This window comes from Zalophus californianus, chromosome 6, assembly GCF_009762305.2.
Source record: "Zalophus californianus isolate mZalCal1 chromosome 6, mZalCal1.pri.v2, whole genome shotgun sequence".
Lineage (NCBI taxonomy): Eukaryota > Metazoa > Chordata > Mammalia > Carnivora > Otariidae > Zalophus > Zalophus californianus.
The window spans coordinates 29,188,669-29,197,541 of NC_045600.1; the positions used below are offsets into that span (position 1 = coordinate 29,188,669).

Here is an 8,873-nt window from a genome sequence, read left to right on the forward strand (position 1 = left end):
CAGGGTTAAATGCAGACTCTGCACCATGACCCCTGTAGCAGAGCCCCCCAGGTCAAGGTCCCATGTGCTCCAAGTCCCGTGGCATTTCTGCTCCCCAACATCCCAAGCTTGCCCTCACCCAGGCCCTCACCCTGGCCTCTTCCTCCTGCTACAAGTATTTGGACCCCAGATCTCTGAAGAGTTACCTGCATCTCAAATGCCAATCCTCCATAAGGCCTTTCTTAACTACCCTGAACATGGCCATGTAATAGTCTTAGTGATACCTATTAGCTTCTGAAAGGATCTCAGTGGGACTTATTATCTGTCTTTTGCTCTAAAACAGTAGTTCTCAACTGGGGGTATTTTGCCCTCCAGGGGACATTTGGCAATGTCTACAGAGATTTTTGGTTGTCTCTACTGGGAGAGGAGGGAGGAAAGACTCCTGGCATCTAGTGGGTAGAGGCCAGCAATACTGTCAGATGTTCTACAATGCACAGAACCATCCCACAGCCAAGAAGGGTCCAGCCAGGATGTCAACAGTGCCTTCGCTGAGTGACCTGGAATGGAATGGAAGCTCCTCGGGGCTGCTACTGTTCCAGCAGTTTATGGAACTGTGGCTTCAGCACTACCTGAAACACAGTAGGTGTCAAATCAACATTTGTGAGTCTACTAAGCTACTCTCGTTCCTGGGATTCGCTGATGAGGACTGTGTGTGTCACTGCTAGACCACATTATATCAAGAGCTGTATACTGTTTGTAGCACATATATATGTATCATATTCATATCCATTTATGTTTACATATCTCCACAGCACATATAAGTACAGTGTGCTATGCTCTGTTACTGGTTATTCTCAGATAATCCTTTTGATGTCATTACAAATTTGAGAGTTAAAAGATTCCTATCAGGCAAACAGCTCCTTAACAGGAAGTCCACAACTGATGTTTGCACCTCAGCACCTAGCGCCAGAATGAGGCAAACTAGGTAAAGAGTGGCCCTTATAAAAATGGTGAGCCAACAAAGATTATTCCAGTCTGTGTGGGCCATGTGTGAAAAATGGGCTTAGTGCGATCAAGGGTGGTAGGTCTACACGGTGCTGCCGCAGCTAAGCAGGAACCTTTTCCCACACTTGCCTCCCCTGCGACGCTCTGGGTTAGTGGGGACGCCACGAGGCATTCTGGGTGAGACAGAAAGAAGGAAGCGGAGCAGCCCCTGTTGTCCTTCTGTGCTGGACAGGTCGGTGCAGGGCGCCAGCACTTGTGTGTCGTCGTTTATGGCTGGCCACCTCGTTGTCAAGAGTCAGCAAATGGGCCTGTCCAGCCCTTTCTGGAATGCCTCCTTCACCTCCTCTGACTCCCGGCCAGGTGCACGCTCAGTTCCGTGATGAAGGTCAGGGAACTGCTCCTGGAGGTCGACCCTATCATGGACCATGTTTGACGGCAGGGCAAGAGACCAACATGGCTTCCAGTCCATGCACATGGACACCAGCTTATCCTCATGGGTTCCACTTCATCTTTGCCTCCTCGACTTCATGTACATCTTTCCTCCCCACTGCCTGCCCCACTGACCCCGGGCCCCAGGATCAGTCACAGATGCAACAATCTTCCACTGACTGTTTAACCAGATCCCACAACCACATAAGGGAAATCCAGACAATAAGTCCTAGTGGCTCTGCTTTTCTGATCAAACCCTGACTGAGACACTTAGGATGATGCTTTGATGGCCTTCCCACATCCTTCTGTATTCTGAGACATGCTCCATGTCGACAAGATTGCCACATAGTTGAGGTCCAGGTAGATGGGATCTTATTAGAAGGAAATGGATTTTAGCGTGTGGATACAGTCAGCTTTGACTCCAGATAATTAGAAAATGACTTACTAAATCAGATAAAGTAGTCATACGTATATAGTCCCTATGGTTATGATTCCTTAAATGTCATTGGAATCGATTTTGACGAAACTAACCAGATGCATGGCTTTTTGTATCATCTGATGATGTCATCTCCCTTTATTGAAACCACCTGTGCCACAACATAATCGCCCTCCCACTCAGATGTTTGGTGAGGAGCCCTTGGATCAACTGGCACACATGGCTTGCAATGTTTAATGACTGTCACCCAAGTAATTAAACTCACTGGGAACAAGAGCAGGAGGTAAGATGGAGGCTCTGTGTGCCCCCATCCTCCAGAAATAATCTTTATTCTGTGCCTGTAACTCTGTGCATTTACAGCTTTTGCCTTTGTCTTGATAACCTCCTCATGGAGTCCATTTTGATAAACATTCTGCTCAGTAAGTCCTGCACCATTTTTCCGATGATGAAATAGAACACTGCTGGTGTTGTGTTCCAAGGCAGATTGTTCATCGTTTGGCCTCTTATCCACTTTTCTTGAACCGCATTACAAAGATGACAGAATTAAATGACCTTAGCTGAATCTGACAGTTCATGAAGGCAAATTAGCCAGCCTTGGGTCGGAAGGTACAAATCACCTAGGAATGGCTTTCAGCAGGTAAAGGCTTGGATGCGCGGCTGACACTGACGGCCCAGGAGCTGGTGGCAGACGAGAGGTGGATCTACAGACCGATCTAATACGAATGCTGGGGACAGCGGGGATTGGAGGGCGAGGTGAAGCACAGAAGAAAGCTTCCAGCTACAAGGAGGATGGAAGCTGATGCAGTTGGTAGGCAGGGGCACGTCTGTATCTTGTAACTCTCCTGTATACACACACACACGTGCCCACATGCACACACTTAAACATCAACCTACCTGAGCAAGCAACGAAAAGATGAGGACACTGGCCACCCCCCAAACTGGTCACCACTCACGACAACATTCCTTGGGCCTGATTCTCTCTGCGTACAAAGCTCCCGTCTTTTATTGTACCGCCACCATCCATGGAGCTTACGGGTACATGTGGCTTGAAGCACTTTAACAGCCTTCAAATTCAGACAGTGCAGTGATACTACAACTTTTAAAAGTAGCTGTGATAGGCTGTATTATTGGCCCCAACTTTTCACACCTCCCTGCATCCACGTCTTGCCACAGCCCCATAAATGAGCAGTGAACTGCTCCACCCCCTGACTTTGGGCTTGGCTCCAGGACTGGCTTTGGAAGTGACAGCATGCTAGTTCCAAGCCAGAGCCTAGGAGATGTGAAGAGCATGCCCTGGCTGGTCCACGGGTCCAAGGAGGAGGAGAAGCCAATGGAAGAAAGCCACCCCAGGTGAACCACACACCAGCAATAAGCTGCAGAGTGCTCGGCTGCTGCCCCCAGAAGTACAGCAGCCTGGCAGAGCTGGCCCAGACCCCCGCCAACCTGCCCCCACACAGTAATAACCAAGTTTGGGAGTGGTCATACAGAAATACCAAACTGTTAGAATGCCAGAACACTTTTACAAACAAAACCTATAAATCAATCAGATAAAGTGGATCTGTTCTATTTGAGGCAGGATGTAGGTCCTTGAGCCCCCTCACCCCCCTCATCATGACAGCATCTGAGGCACTTCCACATACCACAGTCGGAAAGCAATTTCTCTAACAGAAAGAGCACTGGATCGGGAAATAGAAGTCTTGAGTTTGAATCTACTCGATGTCACTCAACCACCTTCGAGATTCAGTTCCTACCCATGCGAGGAAAAAGGGAATAATAATGCATGATGCTTGGTCAACCATCTCTGAAGTTGAGTAGATAAGGATATGTATAAAACACAGGGTACACTGAGAGACCATTGTCATCATCACCACCCTCTCACACTGTAATCATCCACATGGTAGGGTAGACTTGCCAGAGCCATGCCCCCTTCACCAGGACTGAAGCAAGAAGTGGGTGTGTTTGGGGGGCTGACAGAGGGTATGGCTAGTAGCTTTCAACAGTCCCTCCGAAGACCCCCACGAACTTCAAATGAAAAGTAGGACAATACATAATTATTTTCTACAATTTGTTTCGAGCGTATGACAAATTATGGCTATAAAGTGTTCTTATCCTTTTGTGTGTTTTCTTATGCTCAAGGCAACAAGAAATGATCTACAGAGTTTAGGCTTTGGTGAAGCAAGAGAGACACACACAGATGAGGGACTCTCTGTCTGGAGTTGCTCTTGGATGTCAAGAGTCCATATGTGCCAACAGGCACTAAAGCAAAGCAGATTAAGACCAGGACTTTGGAAACAGACCAATCTGGGTGAAGCCTGGAGCTACTTACTAGTTGAGCAACCTGGCCGGCAAGGCTTTTATTTTCTGTCAACCTCAGTTTCTTTATCTGAAAACGGTGGCTATATTATCTATGCATCGGATTATTGGAAGAATTAACTGAAATAATGTCTATAAAATGATTAGTGCAGTTTCTAAGAACCCAATAAACAATTACCATTGTAATTATCATTGGATGAGGGACTATTTTATGCCTCAGAGGACCTCCTCAGAGGACCATCATGATTGCTATGACATGACAGGCCTTCTAATTAAGAGCCTGGGCTTTGGAGACAGATGAATGAAGCTTAGCATCCTGCATTGCTGCCACTCAGCTGCTTGGTCACCTTGCACATAGTGCAGAACGTCTTAGCCCCTGGAGTAGAAGCCAGGTCCTTGCCCTGGAAGACTTGACAGCCAGCCTTGTAGGGGCGTATGTATCAAGACAGATGATCAAAACCACCGCCAATGCGCAACATGAAAGAAACGCAAGCGCAAGTGCTATAGGAACAAAAAGAGGAAGCAGCTAGAGAGCAGCCATGCTGTGTGTTGGAGAGGGTGTGTGTGAGACTATCAGGATGGCCTCTCAGCCCATCTGTGGCTGGGAGCGCAAACACTCCTTGCCAATCAACATGGTAAATGCCACCATCTGCCTAGTCAGTGTGACAAGTACCATCAGAATAAACCTCATGCATTTTACAGCCATATTTCTCTAAGACCCAGAGCCCTGCCAGTGGATTCTGGCCTCCCAGAGTGATTATACCAAAGAGACAAACAGCATCATAGCCGAGGAAGAGGGCACAACTGAGAGACTACCCATAGACAGGGGCCCATCCAGCTCCTTTTGATGTTTGTAGTTAAGAAACATCCTGGACATGGATTAAAATCTACCAGATCACCAGCTGAAGTCTGCCAATTTTTATGGGCATACAGTGATTTAGGCAAATGGTCTGTCTGCTCCTTTGAGGCTCCCTTTTTGAGTCCACGCTGAATGGCTCTTTGAAGCTCCCTTGAGCTCCATACCCCCCATGGATGCTGCTGGCCACACACATACAAATGGGTCCTCCTCAGGCCTCTTGATCTGCAGAGGTGGTACCCTCTGGCAGGAAAAGCCATTTTATCAAAACCCTGTTGGGGGTGTCATGCATAATACATAACGGCAATGCCCTAGAAATTTTAACATGCTTATGTGGCTCTGTTACTCAAGCTATATTTTAAAGAGATAAATGTGGACAGAGTAGATGACCCATCCTGTCTTCCCAATTGAGATTCTATTTGATTTGTAATGTGTAAGTGGCAAATTATACAGAAACACTGTGAATTCTACAGGGAGGTTTACTAATTAAGCCTTAATTACCACTTCCCTTCCACATGGCATGGCCATTCACCAGTTAAATTTGTTTCTGGTCATCCTGGAAGGATAACAGCAAGAACATCCCTCCACTTCCGAGATGGTGTCTGTCAGCACTTCCGTGCCTTTTTTCCACATAAGGAGAGCTGGATATAATTTACTTTAGCTAAAAAGAATCGATTTCTTTTTACAGTAACTGTGGAAAAGAAAATGTTGTTCAGTAAAAGCAAAGGGGGCAGAGAGAGGCAGGATGGAAGGAAGACAAGGGTCACAGACCATTACCAAGCGAGGCCCTTTTCTCAAAGAGCTTTAGTGAGGCAAGATTAGAGTGTCTTCAAAGCCAGGCTGGAGTTTGGGTTTGATCTGGGAAACTACGAGGAGGTGTCAATGGTGCTAGGTAGGAAGGTGACCTAGTGAAAGCAGAGTCTTTGGGCCTCGGTTGGTTAGTGTGTTCAACGGATTTGAGAAAGATAAAGGTCAAGACAAGGAGACAAGCGAAGAAGCTAGTGGACTTGATAAGCCCCTGCAAAGATGAAGGCCCGGCAAAGTGTGGGCCATGCCTCCTGGCCCCCAGCCTCACACAGTCCTTGTGGCGATGATCTAGGCCAATGGAGATAAAGAATCAGTGAAAAGCTCTTTTGCCTTCAGCATTTCTGGTTTTCGTTACTGCTTATTCTACAGCCCTAGATATCCAAAGCAACAGGGTATAAAGAATTCGGGTAGAAATTTTACATAGAAAAGGGCACAAGGATGTACAGGTTGGCAGGAGTGGAGAAGATGTGCTGGATCCACACTCTGGTTGCCAATGAACTGACTGCTAAAGAGGGTGGGAGATGGAAAGGTGAGAGACAGGAGAACGCGCAGCGGCTCCTGCGAGGTTGTTGGACAGGACGGACTTACTTCCAAGATAGTCAGTCAGGACACCCTCTCACCTCCTCTCCGCATGCATCTGCACGCAGTGGGGCAAAGAGGGGAGGGCACTGGGGCACACAGACCATGGTGGCCACAGGGACAGAAACACCAAGAACAAAAGAGGGTCTATTTCCACAGATCCACAGTTTACTAGCAGGGTCATTTGGGGCCACATACTCTGTGTTGGTTTAAGATTCCTCACGTGTGAACTTGGGATGATGACAACACTCGGCCAGGGGGTGAGCATTAAGTAAGAACATGTTGCCGAGCAGCCAACAAGGTCTGCGGTACAGCAAGCCACTCACTGAACGGCCACAGCCAGGTGAGTGTGTGAGCCTGAACAAAAGAATGTCACAGGGATACCTGTAGGACTCATTGTCAAGGAAGGAGAACTCGCAATCTTCTTAAAAAAATAGCATATATTCCACATCAGCAAGTTTTATTTTTGGCTAATGAATCCATCTTCTTTCTAGTTGGTGATGAGGTAAAACGTGGTAGCAGGAGGAATCTTGGATTGGAGTCAAGCAAACACAGGCTTGAGGTCTAATTCTCAAAGCACCTTCGTGGTATTGGGCTAGTCACTTCCCTTCACTGCGTCAGCTCAGGTCGTCTGCGAGCGAAGCTGGTAACTAACAGCACAGTGAGGTGGGCCAGATGGGCAAGGAGCAGCACAGTCTTAAAGCGCTGAACAAAGTATCTGTCCATTGCAAGGTGGTGGTAACTTCATAGTTTTGGGGGGTCTCCTGGAATCCCCACATATAAACATATGTAATTAAATAGAAAAATAAAAAATACATAAATAATATTTACAACAAAACTAGGTGATAAGATACCCTTCCCGCCTCAAACAGCAAAATTCAGTCAGGTAAGGATAAACCACCAACAGCTACATGACTAGCCAACTCCTGCTCCCAGGACAGAGCCTCACGCTGGAGAGAATCTCCTGAGAGAAAAATCAAAATTGAGCAAAACAAGAATAACAAAGATGAAAAAGCAGAAGATCTAGGTAACAGTGGGGAAGGAAGAGAATAGTAGGAAATTTCAGGCAGTAAGTTTTGTTTGTTTTTTAACACTACATGAATAGAAGAGGGAGTTCTGTGAAGTTAGAAAAAAACTATCTGAACCAAGTCTCTTGGTAAAATGTCAGGAAAATGAGCAACAGAAAAGCACTGAGATCAAATTCTACCCAATATTACTATAAGAACAAGAGAAAAGGGAATAAAACAACATCTCCACAGATAATAAAAAGCACACCAAGGAAAACAGCCTCAAAAATCAGATCACAACTATAATATACAATTTCTAAATGTGCCAAAAGATGCAGAAAAAATATACTAGACATAAAGAAACAAGAATGAAGAAGAACTAAAAGAAATTCAGAAATGAGGTGACAGAACTAGAGGGAATTTGAAAGTTTAGAAATAAACTCTTAACTAGAAGGAACTTAAGAATGAATTAAAATGATAATAATACCTTGAGGTAATGAAGAAAATGTTACAAGGAAAAATGATAAATTTTTGAAGACAAGCAAGTAAGATGCAACATAATAAAATAACAGGAGACTCTGAAAGGGGAAAGAAAACCTAGAACAAGGGAACATAATGGATACAAAGAAAAAATACTTTGATAAAGGAAACTTTCCTAAAATACAAAAATTTAGAAACTGCAGGTTAACATGTAGTTAAAAAAGAAACTATACATGTGAGAATAATGACCCAGAACTACCAACACCAGACATACACTACCAAAATTTCAAGACTTCCAGGAAAGGAAAAAACACCAAAACTCCCCCCCAGAAAACAACCTCTGGGGTTCTAGGCAAAAAGAGAATGTAACTTACAAGAGAAAGAATACCGGATTATCAGAATGTACAGCAATGTTTTATGCCGGAAGACAACTGAGGAACACATCTAGGTACTCAAGGAAAGAAAATAAAAGCCAAGCATTTCATGTCCATTAAAACTGGATATCTATATCTCCTTTCTTCCACCTTAAGAATCTTGGTTCTCAACGGCACAGAGGATACTAGATTCGAATATTTCATAATTACTCATTTGCTTTATTCCACATTATACTCACACTATTCTTACTACCACCACCAATTGTGATCACTAAAAAGACTTTAAAATTTTTTGTGTGCATGTTAGTTCAATTTTCCCTGGTGTAACTTTATGGTTACACCAAATCTGTGTTATCAGATAATAGTTATTTACATGCTATACTTTCTCTCATTTACCCCTCACTTAATGTGAACTCTTAGTTTTATATATTTAATGCTTACCACCATCTCTATGTCAGTGGTTCTCTAGTCTCTTGGTTGTCTGAAACTCATTCTCTAGTAGATTCCTTAGGAAGAAAGGAGATATAGATGCCATAGAGAAGAAAAACTCTGTAGTCCTAAATTGTAAACATTAGGATAAATTTGTGAAGTATTTTAACTTTATTTAT

The 8,873-nt window shown here is 44.7% G+C and overlaps 1 protein-coding gene across 12 annotated transcripts in view; it reads right to left on the minus strand.

The window, feature by feature from the left end:
* RGS6 (regulator of G protein signaling 6) overlaps positions 1 to 8,873 on the minus strand; it is a 582,245-nt gene that overhangs the window by 404,586 nt on the left and 168,786 nt on the right. The gene's annotated exons all lie outside the window — the stretch shown is intronic.